At 44.5% G+C, this 20,976-nt stretch overlaps 1 pseudogene; it reads right to left on the bottom strand.

The window, feature by feature from the left end:
* Positions 1 to 20,249: 20,249 nt before the first annotated feature.
* Positions 20,250 to 20,367, bottom strand: LOC126177838 (5S ribosomal RNA; annotated as a pseudogene).
* Between the last annotated feature and the right edge of the window lie 609 nt (positions 20,368 to 20,976).

The following is a 20,976-nucleotide window of genomic DNA, read 5'->3' as shown; positions in this document are numbered from 1 at the left end:
TTATAGATCAGGAACCTAATCCAACTGCCTTTAATTTTATTCTCACGGATGACATTGAAACAGTAAGTAACAAGAGAAATAACAAAACTCTCAGAATCAATATAGAGAATTCAAGTGTCCAGTGGATTAAAAAGTTTGCTATAATAGCGAATAATTGCTTTTACTGACTCCTTCATGCCTACGTCTTCCGTCAGACAATATTTGAAACTAGGACTAGCAAGGTAAACAATTTTTCCACAAATTGACAAATTGGAAGTCGGAGAGCCAGTTACATAAATTACGAAGGCAACAAACGTTTTTCAAGTAAACTGATCACAGGAGGCATCCAACACATTTATTGTGTGTTACATGCACAGTATGTAAACTGGCAACGCCACCAACACACAATACCACTAACAAGGGAACATCCCCATCGCACCCCCCTCAGATTTAGTTATAAGTTGGCACAGTGGATAGGCCTTGAAAAACTGAACACAGATCAATCGAGAAAACTGGAAGAAGTTGTGTGTAACTATGAAAAAAATAAGCAAAATATACAAACTGAGTAGTCCATGCGCAAGATACGCAACAACAAGGACAGAGGGAGCTCAGGAGCGCCTGATCCCGTGGTTAGCGTGAGCAGCTGCGCAACGAGAGGTCCTTCGTTCAAGTCTTCCCTAGAGTGAAAATTTGAATTTTTTCTTTTCAGACAATTATTATCTGTCCGTCCGTCCATCCGATGCGAGGTAACTGCGCCGTAGTATGATGACGCTACACCGAAACAAACATCGAAACACATGACGTCAGTCGACCACAGCGCACGGAAGAGAGAGTATTCCTGCTAACGAGGCTCCATGGCTGGCAGTTGACTGTTCGCTACTTTAGAAGGGAGTGCATTAAATACGTGAGATGCATTCCGTGGGCAATATGAATCCAGCAAATAGAGCTCGCGACTTCAATAACACTGTCAATGAATATTTTCCGAACTGTAAGGCATCGGAAAGTTCCTTAAGGGATCGAACGATTGTCGAACATTTGTATGACTATTTCCTACATTTGTTGATAAACAGTACGTGTGGTGAAGATTGTCTGAAAACAAAAAATGAAACGACTCACGCAAAGGAAGACTTGAACCAAGGACCTTTCACTCCGCAGCTGCTCACGCTACCACGCGACCACGGCGCTCCCGAACTCACACTATCCCTGCGCATGGACTACTCAGTTTGTATATTTTGCTTTTTTTTCATAGTTCCACACAAATTCTTCCTGTTTTTTAGATTGATCTGTGTTCAGTTTTTCAAGGCCTATCCACTGCGCCAACTTATAACTAAATCTGAGGAGGGTGCGATGGGGAGGTTCCCTTGTTAGCTATGAAACAACTGTAGCAAAACGGAGCATCCTCGTTATCCATGTGATGGATAAGACGACTAATTCGCAACATAAATGTCAGTGTAAGCATCAATTTATGTTGGAACGTGCTTCCTGGACCCAATAACATACGTTTCCTACGTCTTCAATACGAATCATGAAGCAAATGTAATTTAAAGGACATAAAAATATCGAGTGATTTTACTAACATAATTATAAACCACCCACGAACATAAATCGATGATCACATAGTTGTCAAAAAGTATTCTACAGTATTGCCATTGTCCATTAGACTAGCAGCAGGAAGAAAACGTACGCTCAGCTGTGCTGAGATATCTTGCACTGACGAAGCTCGCGCTTCGAAGACACCACAGCATCGTCTGCCACCATTTCATGGGAAACGAAATATCTCAAGTGTACAGCCTTAAACATAAAAACACCGCCGGCGCAAGCACCGTGCGATCCGCGATATGACGCCGTTGAAACCACGGCTAACCCGCGCCGGAAAGCTGTTAATATCATCTGATGTTGCTAACAAGTTATTTACTTCTGGTGAATGATTTTCTGCGCAGTTCATTTAAGACAGAATAACTAAAATATATTTGATGTTACGGAAGACGAAGGACGCCTAATTCGTTTCCCTCTCTTTACTTATGATGTTACATTCGCAATCTGAGCATACGTATTATCCATAACCACACTTTAGCGCCACACAGATACGTGAGTGAAACACATTGGCGTACAGTTTTAGACATAAAAACTGACCGCCGGCCGCCTGCCACAGAGACTAAGTGCGAGTCTATTCACTTAACGTAGCCAATAAAACTGACCGGCCATCTGAACAATCTGGCAACACTGTAAGATGCGGAAGCGTTAGGAGGAAGTGTTGTCTACTTCCGAGATGTTCTCGGATTGTGTGAGCCCTTGGTCTAGTGCTAGCCGGCACAGTAGCTCAGCGTGTTCGGTCAGAGAGCTGGTTGGCCTCTGTAATAAAAAAACTGAGTGGAAGGATCAACCACCGAACTTGAACAGGATGTCCTGCGACGTCCGCAACGGCCAAACACAACGATCAATAATGAACAATAAGAAAAAAAAGGAAAAGAAAAAGTGGTAATCGTCATGCATTCTAAGCTTATGGTAGCCTGTTCGTGTCCAACTATTTTTTTTTTTTTTACCACATTTCGGTCTAAAGTTATGATTCTGATTGAGCATCGAAGATAATTCGCTTAACATTCTACCCACCAGCAACGACAAGTATTCCAGAAACAATTCCGCAGGACGGCTCGTGGCTGCGCCGCGATCATAACGGCCACCGGCCAGACGCCACCCGCCGCCTGAAATCCGGCGCCGCCCATGTGAAAGCGGCGCCACGCTGTCAGTGTATGTATCAACTGTCATTTTCGAATTTGAAGTTCTAGTTATCATCTTGCAGTTAAGCATTGGATTTTGCATACTTGAAAATCATGAACTACAGTTCAGCATTGTAAAATTGAGTCGCAAGTGGAAAAAGGTGTAACACCTGAAACACAACGTTTACTTTTGGTATAACAGAGGAGTGAATGCAGAGGAGGCAGCTAGAAAGATTTGAACTGTGTTTGGAGCGAGTGCTTTTGGTAAAAATACGCCAGAAAAAGATATTCGTGTTTCAACAAAGATCGTTGTGGCATGAATGATTTTCCACATTAAGGAAGTCTCGACTACTGATATATGTGATAGATTACCATTTAACCATCATGCGACATTTGCATTCAACAGGCAAAGTTCAGAAGTCTGGTGTAGGAGTACTGCATGCTCTAATTCGAAACAACAAAAATCAACGGGGTGACTATTATTGAACGTCATCAGGTCACTCATCGAGCATTCCTTTCGGTCGGAGTGTAAGAAAATCGAGCAACAAAACTAAATCACCTGTGCTACTGCATGATAACGCACTATGTTGATTTGAGAAACAAAACAATCCAGGAGATTGATAGAAAAGTCGTCTGTCAGGCACTTGTATTGATAGGGAAGTCCTCTCTCAAGCACTTGTTCCTCTCGTAAAATTTTACCTTTCCCGCCCTTGATCGATCGACCGTCAAGGCATTTCATTTCTAGACGGAAATACTCCTAAAACTAATTATCAAAGAGAAATTAATCAGCAGCAGAATTTTCTTTCACGATATCTAAAACGATCTGACAATGCTAAAGTTGTTTACAAATTCTACGCCTCTAGAAACCTACTGGTTCTAACGATGTCATTAAACCAGTGTAGTTTTAAGAGTATTTCCGTCTAGAAATGAATTGCCTTGAACGTATCTGGCTGTGGCGAGTCTAGTGGAGAATTCGAAACAGTGTAGAATATGTTTGGCAGCTATGTAGCCGTTTATTTCCTGGGGTGGTGCAGAAATATCCTACTAAATTTACTCTCTAATAACAGTATTTTGCTATTTCGATAAACATCCCGAATGGTTGTCACATAAGCGGTGACATAAAGGAAGAAAATTCATGTTTTTGAGTCCAGAAAGCTCTATGCAACAGAAACTGCAGATCATTTTGCCATTTTCATTGCGAAATTGGTGGCTTATTCATGTCTGGGGTAATAATAGAGGGCTGCATGGGTTGTCTGCTAGCGTAGTGAAAGGAAGGTCTGGTTTGTTTTCGGTTCTAATCTCGATGGAGGCAGGTAGAATATCAGTAAAGCAATTTTAAGAAATTCTCGCGGCCCCTATACGTTTTATCGCTACCTTTATTCTGTACTGGCGCCCTGTACATGTCAATATGACACTCTTGTAGAATTTCATACATGTTACTGCCTACTTTTTCCGCTTCTGTCAATAATGGAATTGACTTAAGTATGGCACTGAATGATTTTTAACTGAATTTCGTTATGAATCTTCACGCATTGTTAAATTTGCACACTTTCATGGTAGGTCAGCAACGGTAATCCAGTATGACTGGTCTGAACGTTGACACAGACCGTTTCGCGGCCGAAAGCGGATAATATTTTGCTAATTCGTAACGATCCGGCGTTCTTTGTATTACTAAAACAATTATGTTATCTCGATGAGTTGAAATTCATTTTTATTGGTGCAGTTCATACCAATTAGCGTTTCTTCTTTCAGTTCTGTCTTATATTTACGTGTTATAGTCTTACAAATTATTGAAAACAGCCTAAAAAAGTTCAGATAGTTTGTCAATTTCACGCAAGTGCATAGTATGTTGGTAGCACTTTGTCGCCTTGCCTGTTATGCTGTGTAGCAGACTTTAAAGCCGTGCGGATCAGCATAACGAAAAGGCGAGGAGTCTCACTCGTTTTGTCCACGACTGTACGTCGGCTGTGTGTAACGAGCGGGTCGAATTGACGGAAGAGCTCCCCGAGTGTTGGTTGTATACAGAATCACCCCAACTGAGCTACCGAAGCACAACTCACGCCCCGTCCTCACAGCTTTACTTCTGCCAGTACCTCGTCTCTCGGGTAGCTCAGTTGGTAGAGCACTTGCTCGCGAATGGCAAAGGTCCCGATTTCGGGTCTCGGCCTGGCACATAGTTTTAATCTGTCAGGAAGTTTCATATCAGAGCACACTCCACTGCAGAGTGAAAATCTCATTCTGTTAACAAGCTTCTTTAAATCTTCCGTTTCAACACTGGAGTATAAAAGGATACACTTAACATGAAGGAGCGGTCACTACCCGTCAACGTTGCAGAGAAGACGTGAACTCCGGTGACAGAGCGTGTTGTCGTGTGACCGTGGCGTGTTGCTTACACTAGCGACGCGTGCGCGGTCGGATGTGTGGATCCTTGCCACGGGAGGTCGTGTTCTACCTGTTCGAGCATAATTGCAAGTTATGTTCGTGGAAGGTTTAATCATTAAGTAATAATTTTGTGTAACCAGCGTCTCTTCTTCCTGTGGCCCCCGGCGACCGGGTTTCCTGTCGCTGGCACCGCTGTGATTGAAGCCTGTGATCTTTCCTCCTCCTCTCGTTACTGTCCGATGGGAGGTGTAGTTTTGGCAGTTTAATTGTTTCGCTATTGTAGCGCGGGTTATGAGTAAATTCATGCTTCTTGTTGGTTGATCATGTGGTCGCTCATTCAGGATTGTGTGGTGTAATGGTTCCTTGTACGAGGTTAGCTCTAATTCTGTCAGCAAATTAAGCCATCTTATAATAAGTTTTCGCTGGCTAAAAGTCGGTGACCAGCCTGAGAGTGGCAATTGTGTTTACGGGCGTATTTAAATTGGTCAGTATTCTGCCTAGCCTGAGCATCCCTGAGTGGGTGATTTGTGGCCGCCTTACTCGGGTCAGTCATATCTGTTATGTTCTAATGATATTCCAGGACACTTTTGTTTAAATTTTTTTTAATTCCTCCAAATTTGTAAATTCCTTTTACTGCCATTACTCGTGACCTGTTCAATTTTTTTAATGGCGGTGTTGGTAGCTTCACGACCTCACCGTACTTTATTAACAAAGTTCTTTATTTACTTTAGTAGCCTGTTTACTAATGTTCTTTATATTTTTGTTTAAATTGTTGTATTGCTATAAATTACTTGATTGCCGTTAGCGGCGTGTTTAGAAGGCTGTTTATTGCCGTACTGCTAGTTTCTGTAAGATACGAATAAAACATTTGTGAAAATCTCAACTCGACAGTAAACTACTAGAAATTTGGCCCCGTTTCCCAACTTGTGGTGTGGCTTATAGTAACCGTAACCACTGTGTGTCAGTATGGTGTAAAAAGAGGGTGGCAATTGACTCGAAATAATTAAAAGTATGAAATTATCGACATAAGAACTGAAAGGAACCCGCTAAATTTGAATTACACTACAAATTACACAAAAAAGCTGTAACTGAACAAAATTCTAACCTATTACAATTACAAATAATTTAAATTGGAATAAACACGCAGATAAAGTTGTGGAAAAGCAAACCAACTGGCAGAAGACTTAGAAAAGTCCTCTAAAGGGACTGCTTTCACTATGCGTGTCACCCTCTTCTGGAGTACTGTTGTACGGTGTGGAATCCGCATCAGATAGGATTGATGGAGGACACCGATAAAGTTCAAAGAAGAGCAGCTCGTTTTGTATTGTTACGGAATAAGGGAAAGACTGCCGCGGATATGTTACACGAACTGGGGTGGCAGCTGTTAAAACAAAGGCGTTTTTCGCTGCGGCAGGATCTTTTCCTGAAATTTTAATCACCCCTCAGAGTGTGAAACTATTTTGTTGGCTTCCACCAACGTTGGTAGTAATGATCGTCACTGTAAAAGAAGAGAAATGAGAGCACACACCGAAAGATTTAAGTGTTCGCCTTTCCCATGCGGTGTTTGAGAGTGGAACGGAAGAGAATTATCTTAAATGTGGTTCGATGAACTCTCTGCCAGGCACTTAATTGTAAACTACAGAGTATTCATGTAGATGTAGATGTTTCGCAAAGTTAGCCTCTGAATTTTCTTTAACACTTGTTAATGAAACATTTACATTACATTCTGTAGGTAACTCAATATTTTTTAATAGCCTAAAAGTTATTCCCGTTTTTCAGGTACATTTTATGAGCTAGCCACCTTAGTACATAAAATTACTGTGAAATACAAATCCTGCTGCCAAAAATTTAGTCAAAAGTGCACGGCTGGTGAGTTGCGACGACTGTAATAAAATCCAGTCTTATCCTAACTTTGCCAGCCGGAGTGGCCGTGCGGTTCTAAGCACTACAGTCTGGAACCGACTGACCGCTACGGTCGCAGGTTCCAATCCTGCCTCGGGCATGGATGTGTGTTATGCCCTTAGGTTATGTTTAATTAGTTCTAAGTTCTAGGCGACTGATGACCTCAGAAATTAAGTCGCATAGTGCTCAGAGCCATTTGAACCATGTTTTTTTTATCCTAACTTTGTTTCATAGAGTTGGCAGTCCGGTGGTGACCTTGGTCTTGATGTTGTCACTTACAGGAAGACGAATGACGATCACTAACATCACTTAACGAAGGTTTATTCAGCACTTGCACATACAAGAGCGGTGAGCGTGAGAGGTGGCATGAGCCCCCTCTCATATTTCTATCTTACGATTCTCCTCTCTAATTGCATGCAGTGGAAAGTTGCTATTCCTTCACACGCAGACTTCCCATGCAGCGTCTCTCGTCACCCGGGTGGTCCGGTGACAGGCGGGCACTGCTGACTTTGAAAGGGTAAGCCGACGGGTGTGAGAGAGTCGAGTGAATGCTTTCCAGACGCCGACATTGTCAAAAGACACGCCCGGAGGCGTCTGACGTAACGGCTGGGCTAGAGGTTCCGTTACTTCGCAGAAACTTAGCGAAAACACTTTCTGGCGGGCTACCAGCGTGGCGTGGGAATGACTTGTGTACCCAGGCAGTTGTGGCGGGCAAATTCCCGCGCTTTCTGCAAAATCGTAACTGTGATTGGCTTTCTGAGGGCATATCTCCGTGACGTAGCAAAATCGGCGCAGAAATTGGCGCCAAGAATCTCCATTGGTGGAATGGTAGTGTTCTGGCAATGGAGTGGAATTTTCCACCGCTTTTCGAGTTGCTGATTGGAACGGTTAACCACGGCCACTGTCGTGGGGGCGGGAATGTTCTGTGTTCGGTTTTGTACCGGTGCTCTTGTAGGTAGTCGGCTCTCACATTTCGGTCGAGGACATCGAAGCAACCAGCCATCGCCTCCGGTACGCCAGATCGTGTTCTGGCAGTTAGGAAGACAGTTTGGTAAGGTATGTCCGCAGCACCGGCAGACAGGGATTTTCCTAGGTGATAATCAGAGCTCAGCAGAGTGTGCCTGTTCGTCTTTTTCTAACCTTGTTCTGTCTTGGGTAGCAGCAATTAATGTTGGGTTGGCTATGTGTTTTCTCTAAGATTTGAGTTGCAAGGAATTGGCTGCACATACCACTTCGTCATAATCCTCACAATCTAGTTTAGGGACAACTTCACATTCACAGCGTTTGTTTGAGTATCCAATTTGAGCCAATTTGATGTATTGTAAATGTTTCATGTGTTTTTGTTTATTATTTTGTGTTTAGTCTTAATAAATCATATTGTTATTTTGGGACAGAACTTTCATTCTGTTAATCGGTAGAGCAACCCTATCATTCCTCACTATGTTAATGAAACCATCGTTTATTTAACTTATTTATCAAATTAAATTATTGCAGGTGCCAAACTCTCTTCTACTCCACTGGCAGGGTTGATTAGAGTCAGTTCACGTATTTTTTTTAATCCTTGTGCAACAGCAAAAGTCGGAGTTAGAATAGGGGGGGGGGGGGGGGAGCTTAGAGCATCATTTACATATGTAGATTCTAGAAGAATTTAGTGTTAAATACACAGCTTGCCCCGCACCTCACAAGCGAACTGCCTCCGGCCAGAACACATACAGTATGTATACAGCTATAGAACATTCCAGTGCAGTGATTCTTGACATTTGTGGATACTTCTAGAATGTGCTCGAACGAAATATACAAATTAAAATTGTGCAGTGCAGGTGAGTTTTTACTAACGAGCCACCAGGCAACAGTTTAGTATCATATCCAGTACACCACAGTGCTACTCAGCTTCCGCTGCAACATTGCTGCCTCCTTAAGAGAACAGTGAGTGGGTGTTACGTCGTCCTAGTCCGGGAACGAGTCATCGGTCCTGCGTACTCCGATGACTGATGTTCGCCCTGGCGGTGATCTTCTTAGAACTTCCTTTGCCGCTACGTTCTTCGTTGCCCTTCTGCTTGTTGGCTGTCGCTGGAGCTTCAAATTTACCCTGGATTGCAGGATCCTTCATTCCAAGGACGTGGGCCGTATCTCTGATCTTTCGCCGTCTTGTGTAGGGTCGAAATCTTCAACTTCATAAGTAACATAAGACAACTATCTTACAACTTTGTAAGGTCCAAAGTAGAGTCTGAGGAGCTTCTCAGAGAGCCCAACCTTCCCAACAAAAGATCCAGACGAGGTCACCAGGCTGGTAGACAACAGGGCGGTGGCTCGCGTCGTACCTTCGGCGATCGTTTTCTTGAGCCTGCAGCGTGCGAACTGCCGACCTTCCTCGGCTCTGGTTAACACCTGGCCGGTGTAGTCGTCGTTCACATCATCAGGATGTAACGGAAACTCAGTGTCCATCGTCGTCGTCGCCTCACGCCCATGCACCAGGAAAAAAGGCGGGAAATCCTGTGGTGTCTTGTTTGGTGGTATTGTAGGCAAACGACATGAAAGGTAGCACCTGTGATGTTACAAAATAAAAGTGATGTTGTTATTCAATGGAAAGTTGGAAATTGAGATTTAGCTTACTGTTTTATCAGTCACAATTGGCGTAAGAATCATGGATTGACCATTCTCATAAAATATTGCATTATGAGGTGTGAATAGTTTTTACTTGCAGTTTCGCGTGGCTTGAGGCAGTCACAACTAGCGTGCTATTGATTAAGAAATTGCGTTATCTTCTTTCTAATTACTTCATGATCGTAGATACGATCATACCCGGTTGTGAAGTTATTGTTATGACAAAACAATTTCCTAAGGGACCAGAAAGTTCTTAAGGGCGCAAAAACAACTGTAACATCACACAAAAGGGAAATTCAATATTAAAGCTGATGCAAGAAGACGATAAAACAGTTTTCTTTTTATCAATGTAACACGCACATTGGACTGCGGATCTTGGTGTCTGTAATATTAGCAAAATGCATAATTAAAATGAAAATAATACTGAGGAGATAATAGGAATGAGTACTGCTAAATGATTCAGTATTCCCACAACAAATATTTATTATAACTAAAACCTATATCGTACCTTAAGCTTAGTACTACAATGACGGTAGATTTTTTATGTCCGTATCATGTCCATTGAGCGCTCTTTTATATAGCCATTGTCTTCTTTGAGTCGCTCGTGCGTCGTCACGGTAAGTTATAAGAGTTCTTTACACTTCACTCAAACTTAGACATAACACGTTTATATACATTTAGTAAAAATTAGATCAGACTGCCACAAATCTGCGTCCGTCTTACTTGAGAAAAACAGTACAAGTCTATAGCGCTCAAGGCTTCATTTGTTCTCCAGCGAACAAAATAGTATTTTTCTGTTTATATTGCTGCCCAAAGACGACGAATTACATTATTTAAAAAATTCCACCGTCGCCATGCAACGCCTCATTATACATTAATCATTTTTTATAAACAAGTATTTGCCTTCTGGCTGAAAGTATTAACTACTCGTATTTGCTGTTTTAATGAAGTCAAAAATAGCGAATATCACACACCTCATCCCAGTTTCTCTGCTCAACACTGACGAACATTGATGGCATGACGGGCATGGTGTTATTAAGGCGTTCAGTAAGCCCATTAGTTTCCGAATGGTAGGCAGTCGTCATGTGATGAGTAATGTTGCACCGACGGTTTATCTCTGACACAAGATTCGATTGAAAAGCTTTCCCTCGATCCCTAATTAACGATCTCGGAGCACCGTGTTTTAATACAATGTCTTCTACGATGAATTTGGCTACGTCGAATGCTTCGGCTGTTTCCACGGCTTTTGTAATGGCATAGCGTGTCAGATAATAAGTGCAAACAATATTGCCACTAGCAGACGTTGTAAATCGTCCGAGGAGGTCAATTCCAACAAGCTGGAAATGAGTTTTGGCTGGTGGAATTGGTATAAATTGGCCAGGTGGTTTCTGAGAAACTGCCTTTCTCCTCTGGCGCTCTTGAAAGTGCGACACATATTGACAGACACTCTTAAATAAACCTGGCCAGAAAAATATCTTGCAGATTCTATCGTATGTCTTAATAAATCCTAAATGTCCGGCCTCAGATGCGTCACGGAATTTCTGTAGAACATCTAAGCGCATGTGTTTAGGATTTACTGGTAGCCACCTCTTTCCAAACGGATCAAAGTTTTTCTTGCAAAGTAATCCATTATCTACCTTAAATTGTCCTTTCACATCCTCTCACCGATTTAAGGCAAGCATAATTTGAGATATCTTGACGTCCTTCTTCTACTCAGCAGAGAGATGCTGGAGTGCAGAGAGACAGTCACTATCTTCATCAAAGTCTTCATGGTCTGGCACAGGATTTCTTGAGAGGCAGTCGGCATCTTGGTGTTTTCTTACACTTTTGTACGCTATGGTAATGTCCTATTGTTGGAGACGTAGTGCCCACGTGGCGAGTCGTCCTGTTGGATCCTTAAGACATGTCAACCAACAAAGTGAATGGTTGTAACAATGTGAAGGGCCTTTCATAGAGATCATAGCAAGACATTCTCTTTCTGTAGTTGAGTTGTTTCTCTCGGGTTTTGTAAATGTTTTACAAGCATAGGCTATAAACTTTTCTTTTCCATCTGAAATCTGCACCAGAACAGCACCGATCCCATACCCACTGGCACCTGTGTGTAGTTCTGTAGGTGCTCTCTCATCATACAGACCAAGTACACGGTCAGTCATCAGAGCTTTTCGCAGCACATCAAAAGAATCTTGTTGAGTACCACCCCAGATAAATGTAGCATCGGCTTTTAGGAACTCTTGGAGTGGCTTGGCTTTCATACAAAACTCATAAAACGACAGTAATAAGAACACAATCTGAGGAAACTTCTGGTATTCCTAATACTTTTAGGAATAGGAAATTCCGTTATAGCTCTCACCTTTTCTGGGTCTGGCCCCACACCTTCGTTTGACACAAGGTGTCCAAATATTTTGATTTCTTTTTCTCCAAAGAGACACTTTCTTGGGTTAAAATTCAGTGTGGCTTGTTGGAGACACTTAAAAAAAGGCCCTCAGTCTTTTTATGTGTTCATCAAATGTCTCTGAGAACACTGCAATGTCATCTAAATAACAAAGGCATATCGTCCACTTCAGGTGCCTTAGAAAATTATCCATCATTCGTTCAAAAGTTTCTGGTGCATTACACAAACCAAATGGCATTACTTCAATCTCATACAGGCCCTAAGGGGTGATGAATGCAGTTTCCTCATGGTCAGCCTCATCTACATCGATTTGCCGGTATCCCGAGTACATGTCCATGGTTGAGAAAAACTTAGACCCTTCAGACTATCTAATGTATCGTCAATTTGTGGAAGAGGGTAAACGTCCTTTTTAGTTATATTAAGCTTCCTGTAATCAACACAAAAGCGCCAACTGCCAACCTTCTTCCTGACGAGAACCACTGGTGACGACAATGGGCTCTGCGAAGGCTGAATGATATTATTGTTCATCATTTCCTCTCCCTCGTCGTGAATTATTCTACGTTCCATTGCTGAAACACGGTATGCTCTCTGGCTTATTGGTTGATGGTCTCCGGTGCTAATCCGGTGCTTGACCGTCGATTTGTTTAATTTGCTCTTCACCTGTGGATGGAAGCATTCAGAGAGCACTTGAAGAATGTCGAGTAGCTTCTTCTGTTGTTCCTTAGTGAGATCTGGTGACAGTCGAGCTCGAAGACCTTGTCTCGTGGCGCTAATTTCACCCACAGACTCGGCATAAGAGGATTCTATGACGCTCAGCTGTTCGGTTGTTAATGGCTCGGCGTTTGCTACGCACATGCGTCTTAGAAGGACCTGCGGTTCTTGACAACAGTTAGCTATCCACAATTCACCGAATCCGTTCTTAAACGAGACGACAGAGGCTGGGATGACCAAGTTATTCTTCAGTGGTATGCTTCTCTTACATTCCACTACAAGATCCATGGGTTGATGCATGGCATGACACATGACATTTACCTTTCTACCGCTGAATGCAGGAATGATCACTTCATCCAGCACACATAGTCTCCATACACGTGGATGATCTTCCTGTCCACAGTATCTCATCTCGTCTAGCATCATCTTCGAGCGACCACAATGTATAATTGCTCGAGAAGCTTTCAAAGAGTCCCATCCGAGAATGACTACACTCTTGTAGGACGATGAAGTCTAAGGGCTGTGTATTGCCACTTATACCCACACGATTTACATATATTCCTGTAGGTTTTACATATTTCCCATTAGCCACCTTCATCAGAGATGTTCTGCTGTCGACGAATACGGTTTTCTGCAACTGGCGACGGTACTTCTCCGAAATGACTGAATATGATGCCTCAGAGTCCACAAGAGCTTGGGCTGGTTGGCCATCCATGAAGATATCGATGTAGTTTCCGATCATTTTTGTAGTGATCGACGGCGGAGGATTTTTCTCTTCGGTGGCCTCATCTCCAAGGAAGGTCGCGCCCTTTAGTTTTTCAGGTTGCAGCGGCTAGGTCATCGGCTGGAGATTCTAGATAGCGATGGAGGCTTTGATCTGTGTCTTGGGGAGCGTCCTCTCCAGCGGCTAGCAGGCGGCGATGGTGATCTACGTCATCCTGCACCCACATCTTCTCGTTCATCTTCGTCATCTCGGAGCTGGCGCCGGCTAAGATCTGTCTGCTGTCTTCTGGCGGGGTCGTCATCAAATATTCGGCACCTTTCCCGACAATAGCGCACCACATGTCCCGGTCGTCCGCAATGGAAACATACTCGTTGGTTATCCTGGGTCCTCCAGACATCAGTCTTCCTTGGTGCCCAAACAGGTTCTTCATACGGCATTGTACGAACGTAGCTTCGCCTGGGTCTCGACTTTTTCACCGTTTTAAAGGGAAATGAAGGAAGAGAGATTGGGTTATATGTCTGTTCCACTTCCTCCCTTATCTCTTGAAGCGTCTCGGGTTTCTGCTCGCCATCCAATCCAAGTGCTTTCTGAACTTCCTCTCTCACTATCTGACGAAGAACACTTGTGAAATGAGTTTCTTCCTCCATCACAGACATCGATACAACGTTTGTAAGCCGTTCAAACTTCTTGCGTGTAATTCTTTTTTCATGCATTGTCTCGATATACTGGCACCATTTCACGAAGTCGTCTGCTGTCGAAACCTCCTTCAAGAGGTGGGCTTGATACATGTCCTCAGCAAAATCCTTCATGAGACGTGCAACCTTCTCCTTCACTCGAGGATCCACTATTTTACACAGCTCCAAGACGTGTTGAATGTAGGATGCTGTAGTTTCACCTGGACGTTGTGCCCTGCACTTTATCTTCAGCCTTGCACTTCCGTCATTGTGTGTCACCGAAATACATTCGCAGCTCCGCCTGGAATACTTCCCAGGTTGTGAACTTCTCCTCGTTATTCTCATACCATTGCTTGGCAGTGCCCTCCAAGTAGAAAAATACGTTAGCCAAACATACGGTGTCATCCCATTTGTTAAATTTGGCTATAGGCTCATATACCTTCAGCCATTTGTTTGGATCTTGATCATCGTCACCAGAGAACCCGGAAGGATGTCTCATGTGATGGCACACATTTTCTGTCATCGTGACGTGTTCTTCTTCTTCTGTGTCCGATATATTGCGATCTGTTGAATATGGCTTGAACTCGGGTTTCTCGCTACGTAAACGGTGGCTCTGTCAATGCCTCATGGGAGCCACTGTGTTGTCGATAATGTGCGGTGTCACAAGTTCATATACCCAGCGTCTCCACCAGAATAATGTAGAGGAAGGTGTAAGTAGATGAATGACGAACACTAACTTCACTTAACGAGGGTTTATTCAGCACTTGCACATCTTGCACATACAAGAGCGCGGAGCGAACTACCTCCGGCCAGAAAACATACGGTATATATAACAGCTACAGAACATTCCAGTATAATGATTTTAGACATTTGTGGATACTTCTACAGTGTACTCGAACCCAATATAGAAATTAAAATTTTTCAGTTCACGTTAGTTTCGAACACACTACATCTCCATGCATCCATCTAGTATCATAACCACTACACTACAGCGACTGCGCGGTCGGTTTCTTGTGCGACAACGTTAGTTCCTGCCGATGTTGTTACATATGCTGTAAGAGAGGGTTGGAAGGACCCATTGTGCCACAGGACACTGAGGTGGAGGTGTAGGTGGCAGCCAGATGCACTTAAGCAGTTTTTCTGGGGCCGTTAGATTGTTTAGGTTATATCAGCTACTGAAATCTACGAAGGTATTCTTCTAAGTCTTGGCACTTTTCCAAAAGATAAATATTCTTCACCTGAAAGTCTAACTATCCGGTCGCTTCCTCTCAGTATATTGGAGAAAATACATGCGAAATTTCAGCCACGGCCGTAGTGCTCTTGCTCTAGGTCTAGTAATGGGGAATCTGCTTCTCTACTAGCTGATGTTGTGTTGGCAGAAGAGCCAACACCGTGTTACTAGTGGAGGCCGAAAGGCACGCCTTTTAGCTCACGCAGGCTGGCGTGAGGAGGGAACAACTATACTGACGTGAGGTCTGGAACATGACAAGGAATTAGAATTCAGAAAGCGGACGTAATTAGTTTTTCCGTTTCCTTATTCATTGCGACATTTGTTGCAGGTTTTTGTTTATGACCCTGTACTCACCTCACCGTAAGTCCTGTACTACCTGCCACTGAAACTTCACTTGCCTATCTTAAGGTGCATGAAATATTTTCCGGGTTAGTTTTATTTCATCTACTTTGCGTTAACTGGACAATCTGTAAAAAATTCGAAAGAAATGGTGTCCTCCGCCTCCGTTTCTCAGTCACTAGTTACAATACACACTCAAGAGCCAAAGAAACTGGTACTCCTGAATAATTTCGTGTAAGGCGCCACCGAGCACGCAGAGGTGCCGCAACACGACATCCCATGAATTTGGCTAATGTCTGAAGTTGTGCTGGAGGGAAATGACACCAGGAATCCTACAGGACCGTCCATAAATCCGTAAGAGTACGAGGAGGTGGAGATCTCTTCTGAACAGCACGTTGCAAGGCATCCTAGATATGTTCAATAATGTTCACGTCTAGCGAGTTTGGTCTCCAGCGGAAGTGTTTGAACTCAGAAGAGCCACTCTTCAGCAGTTATGGACGCGGGGAGTGTCGCATTGTCCTGCTGGAATTGCCAAGTTCGTCGGAATGCACAATGGACATGAATGGATGCTGGTGATCAGACAGAATGCTTACATACACGTCACCTGTCAGAGTCGTATCTAGACGTATCAGAGGTCCCATATCACTCCAACTGCACACGCCGCACACAATTAGAGAGCCTCCACCAGCTCGAACAGTCCCCTGCTGACATGCAGGGTCCACGGATTCATGTAGTTGACTCCATACCCGTACACGTCCATCCACTCGATACAGTTTTGAACTAGGCTCGTCCGTTCAGTCAACATTTTTCCGGTCATCAGCAGTCCAATGTCGGTGTTGACGGTCCAAGGCGAGGCGTAAAGCTTTGTTTCGTGCAGTCATCAACGGTTCACGAATGGGCCTTTGGCTCCGAAAGCCCATCTCGATGATGTATCGTTGAGTAGTGCGTACGCTGACTCTTGTTGATGACCCAGCACTGAACTCTGCAGCAATTTGCGGAAGGGTTGCTCTTCTGTCACGTTGAATGGTTGTCTTCAATCGTCGTTGATCCATTCTTGCAGGATCTTTTTCCGGCCGCAGCGATGTCGGAGATTTGATGCTTTACCGGATTCAACATATTCACGGTAAACTCGTGAAATGGCGGTACGAGAAAATTCCCACTTCATTACTACCTCGAAGATACTGTGCCCCATCCCTCGTGCGACGACTGTAACACCACGTTCAAACTCACTTAAATCTCGATAACCTTCCATTGAAGCATCAGTAGGTGATTTAATGACTGCGTCAGACACTTGTCTCATATAGGCGTTACCGAACGCAGCGCCGTATTCTGCCTGTTTATATATCTCCGTGTCTGAATAAGCGTGCCTATACCAGTTTCTTTGGCGCTTCAGTGTGCAAATCCCATCCATTCTTAACTTTCTCCATTTCTCAGCGAATTGGAAATTGACAGTGGTTGATAAACAGTTCATTTAAAGTATGTTATTATGTGAAGGCGTGTATATCAGGCCGTTTTGGTTACCAGTATAATATTATCCCCAAGCACTGATTTGGGAAGTTCGGTAGTGAAGGTTGCGCTCCATTGAACACTTTTAGGGCGAATTACAGCGTAGTTGTGATGTAAATCAATTCGCCAAAAAATCATAGCTGCAAATTTTCTTCTTGCCTCTGTAAGAGGGAAACAAATTACGCATCAGCTCTGTCAGAGTTTCGTGGGAATCGTTATTGCAGATTAAACACCATAGTAGTAGATACAACAGGTTTTACACGCTGTCACATTGCAGCGTCATTAAAAGGAAATGATAATAGTTTTAGTGAGTGTATCACAAGTACGTGGTACTATGAAAGCAAATGACGCGATCGTGTATAAGTAGTAGGTATCTATTACTGTCAGTCAGGGAGTATGGTAAATGTTGTATGCACCGTATGATCTTGCACGAAATATGTCTGTGCCATGTTAGTAACGTTACTGACATTTTCTCTATGCGCTGTTATTACCAGAGTCAGTAGAAGCATAATTTTATCTTTAGGGTAGACGCAGACGTCGCCTATAGGAATATTAAAGAGACTATGAAGAAAAGAGGTCTATGAAAATTGACAGCTCACATGGTAGGCAGTACTGAGCAAAAAAGAGAAGGATGGAATGAATGCATGGAGATTGTAAATAACGCAAACAAACGTGAAGACAATGTTATAGAAAGAGAAGACGAAATAGTTGAAGATGAGATGGCAGACATGTGAGAAGTATTTGACAGATCATTTAGATCGGAGTCGAGAGCATTGAGACACTGGAGCAGACGAGATTCTCTCAGAACTACACTCCTGGAAATTGAAATAAGAACACCGTGAATTCATTGTCCCAGGAAGGGGAAACTTTATTGACACATTCCTGGGGTCAGATACATCACATGATGACACTGACAGAACCACAGGCACATAGACACAGGCAACAGAGCATGCACAATGTCGGCACTAGTACAGTGTATATCCACCTTTCGCAGCAATGCAGGCTGCTATTCTCCCATGGAGACGATCGTAGAGATGCTGGATGTAGTCCTGTGGAACGGCTTGCCATGCCATTTCCACCTGGCGCCTCAGTTGGACCAGCGTTCGTGCTGGACGTGCAGACCGCGTGAGACGACGCTTCATCCAGTCCCAAACATGCTCAATGGGGGACAGATCCGGAGATCTTGCTGGCCAGGGTAGTTGACTTACACCTTCTAGAGCACGTTGGGTGGTACGGGATACATGGGGACGTGCATTGTCCTGTTGGAACAGCAAGTTCCCTTGCCGGTCTAGGAATGGTAGAACGATGGGTTCGATGACGGTTTGGATGTACCGTGCACTATTCAGTGTCCCCTCGACGATCACCAGTGGTGTACGGCCAGTGTAGGAGATCGCTCCCCACACCATGATGCCGGGTGTTGGCCCTGTGTGCCTCGGTCGTATGCAGTCCTGATTGTGGCGCTCACCTGCACGGCGCCAAACACGCATACGACCATCATTGGCACCAAGGCAGAAGCGACTCTCATCGCTGAAGACGACACGTCTCCATTCGTCCCTCCATTCACGCCTGTCGCGACACCACTGGAGGCGGGCTGCACGATGTTGGGGCGTGAGCGGAAGACGGCCTAACGGTGTGCGGGACCGTAGCCCAGCTTCATGGAGACGGTTGCGAATGGTCCTCGCCGATACCCCAGGAGCAACAGTGTCCCTAATTTGCTGGGAAGTGGCGGTGCGGTCCCCTACGGCACTGCGTAGGATCCTACGGTCTTGGCGTGCATCCGTGCGTCGCTGCGGTCCGGTCCCAGGTCGACGGGCACGTGCACCTTCCGCCGACCACTGGCGACAACATCGATGTACTGTGGAGACCTCACGCCCCACGTGTTGAGCAATTCGGCGGTACGTCCACCCGGCCTCCCGCATGCCCACTATACGCCCTCGCTCAAAGTCCGTCAACTGCACATACGGTTCACGTCCACGCTGTCGCGGCATGCTACCAGTGTTAAAGACTGCGATGGAGCTCCGTATGCCACGGCAAACTGGCTGACACTAACGGCGGCGGTGCACAAATGCTGCGCAGCTAGCGCCATTCGACGGCCAACACCGCGGTTCCTGGTGTGTCCGCTGTGCCGTGCGTGTGATCATTGCTTGTACAGCCCTCTCGCAGTGTCCGGAGCAAGTATGGTGGGTCTGACACACTGGTGTCAATGTGTTCTTTTTTCCATTTCCAGGAGTGTATTTAGCCTTGAGAGACAAAACTATTCCACGTCTGGTCTACGAGAAGAATAATTTGACACCACTTTCAGAAATGGGAGTTATTGATAAGTGTGAACTCAACAGAACAATAAGTTTGGTAAGTCACAGTTGCTAATTCGGGACACGAATTATTTACAGAAGTGTTCGGGGAAGACCAATTCGGGTTCTATAGTATGTAGCAACACATAACACAACGCTGCGTCTACCATTTATCTCAGAAAAAAGGTTAATGATGCACAAAACGATAAACGTGGCATTTGGAAATTTCGAAAAAGCCTCTAACAGTGCTGACTGACGTACACTCTTTGAAATTATGAAACACTAGCAGCGGAATGTTATTCAGAACTTGTACACAAATCAGAACAGCTTCACAAGAGCTGAAGGACATGGAAGGGAAGTAGTGTCTGTGAAGCAAGTGACACAGGTTTGTGGTTACTAATCGTTGTTAATCAGTCTGTGTACTGCACGTGTTGTACGTAAATATACTCAGTCCGCACAAGCCTTGGAAGACCCAACGGTACCGACCGGCCGCCGTGTCATCCTCTCAAATGGTTCAAATGGCTCTGAGCACTATGGGACTTAACATCTGAGGTCATCAATCCCCTAAAACTTAGAACTACTTAAACGTAACCGACCGAAGGACATCACACACATCCATGCCCGAGGCAGGATTCTAACCTGCCACCGTAGCGGTCGCGGCCGGCTGTCATCCTCTCAGCCCAGGGGCGCCACTGGATGCGGATACGGAGGGCCATGTGGTCAACACACTGCTCTCCCGGTCCTTGTCACTCAAGTAGCTCCTCAGTTTGCCTCACAAGGGCTGAGTGCACCCTGCTTGCCAACAGCGCTCGGCAGACCGGATGGTCACCCATCCAAGTGCTAGCCCAGCCCGACCGCGCTTAACTTCGGTGATATTACGGGAACCGGTGTTACCACTGTGGCAAGGCCGTTGGCGTGCGGTAAATATAACCAAAGAGAAATTTGGAAAGCGAATCACAGTTTAGGGAGAAGATAAAAAATGTTGAGGGTAGCTAATAACAGTATACCCCAGTTAGCGATGCAAAGTAACCAGGAAGATCAGTGAAACGGAAAGGTCAGTATTTTGGAAAGCACAGAAACGGAACTACAGCAACGGTAACAGATTACAGTCGAATGTCATACGATACTGCCGGCCGGAGTGGCCGAGCGGTTCTAGGCGCTACAGTCTGGAACTGCGCGACCGTTACGGTCGCAGCTTCGAATCCTGCCTCGGGCATGGATGTTTGTGATGTCCTTCAATTAATTAGGTTTAAGTAGTTCTAAGTTCTAGGAGACTGATGACCTCAGAAGTCCCATACCATAACCAAAGAAGTTATCTCTCATAGTGCTCAGAGCCATACTGCAGCCATACGATACTGAGGTCATTAGATTACGAAATGGGACAGCAGAATAATGAGAGTATCTGGGCAGTAAAAAAACTGACAGTGCTGAGGTAGAGAGGATATAACATGCAAACTGGCACGAACAAAAAGGATAGTCTGACTGAAAGAAGTTTGCTATGTGGAGAGACATTTATGGTAGGAG

Source organism: Schistocerca cancellata, chromosome 3 (assembly GCF_023864275.1).
Source record: "Schistocerca cancellata isolate TAMUIC-IGC-003103 chromosome 3, iqSchCanc2.1, whole genome shotgun sequence".
Lineage (NCBI taxonomy): Eukaryota > Metazoa > Arthropoda > Insecta > Orthoptera > Acrididae > Schistocerca > Schistocerca cancellata.
The sequence above is the reverse complement of the archived record's forward strand: the minus strand, read 5'-3'. Positions and strand labels throughout refer to the sequence as shown.